The sequence below is a fragment of the Triticum dicoccoides genome, chromosome 3B, assembly GCF_002162155.2.
Source record: "Triticum dicoccoides isolate Atlit2015 ecotype Zavitan chromosome 3B, WEW_v2.0, whole genome shotgun sequence".
In the NCBI taxonomy this organism is placed as follows: Eukaryota; Viridiplantae; Streptophyta; class Magnoliopsida; order Poales; family Poaceae; genus Triticum; species Triticum dicoccoides.
Genome location: NC_041385.1, coordinates 169,715,141 through 169,716,217, shown reverse-complemented (window position 1 = coordinate 169,716,217; position 1,077 = coordinate 169,715,141).

Here is a 1,077-nt window from a genome sequence, read left to right as displayed (position 1 = left end):
TGGTGGCCAGCTGGGCCAGTCGGCCTAGTTGATGGGGGGGCTTTCTCCTTTCTCCTTTTTTTGTTTTTGTTTTTCTTTTTTTGTATTTTCTTTCTTTTATTTATTTTCTATTCTGTTTTATTTCATTTTAAATCATTTAGCATTTTCTAAAAATATGTTTTCTTTACTATAATTACCCTTGTAATATTTGGCACCCACCGAACATTTTTGTTTCAATTTTTGAAAACTTTTGTTGTTTGACATATTTAGAATTTAAATTTTGAAACGGTTTCGAATTATTGCGAGGTTAGCAACAGTAACCGAGGTGACGTGGCATGAATAGCATGGGATTACTGTAGCATGATTATCCGGGCGTTACAAACTCGTAAGTATATAAAGTCTGAACACGCTTATGCGTCCAGGATTGTCTGGGCATAGTATTTTAATCTGAGCCATACTTTTTTTGCAGTCCGGCGAGGTCCCGCACCGAACCATCCTCGTTGGAGGACTTACTAGGCTCGGATGCTATGGAGAGCGGGACACCCCTGAAGGCCCCTACCCCAAAACATGTGAATGACACCGAGGTTTCGTCCCAAAAGGATCCAGACCAAGGAGGGGGGGAAAGGTCGTAAAGGCGGCGCCAGGAGGTCAAACTTCAGGGGCCGGACACATGGGAGAGAAGGCTCCCATGGACGTCGACGGCGGGGGCGATCTTGAACTCGGCCCCCAGCTGGACGCGATTCCGGAGATCAATACGGCTCCAGAATCCGGCAGGCGGCCTCCCTCGACTGGAGGGGGTGTGCCTATTACACCGGCAACCTCTGTCCAACCAGAGGTGCCGGATACTTTATCGGTGGCGCTACAAAGCGCCTCCATCGTGGATGAGCACCGTGCCCTTATGAGTGCGGTAATTGGGAAGGTTCAGTCCATTGAGAGTGGACCGGATGAAGCCTGCATTAGCCCTATAAGAGGCTTTGAGGTATGTTTTATAAGGTTCCGAAGAGTGTCATAGTATAGATAGTAACCCCTGATACACTGTTCGATGAAAGAAAGAACCGGACAGAGGATCAAATTTATGTTCGCAGGAGACTCACTTGA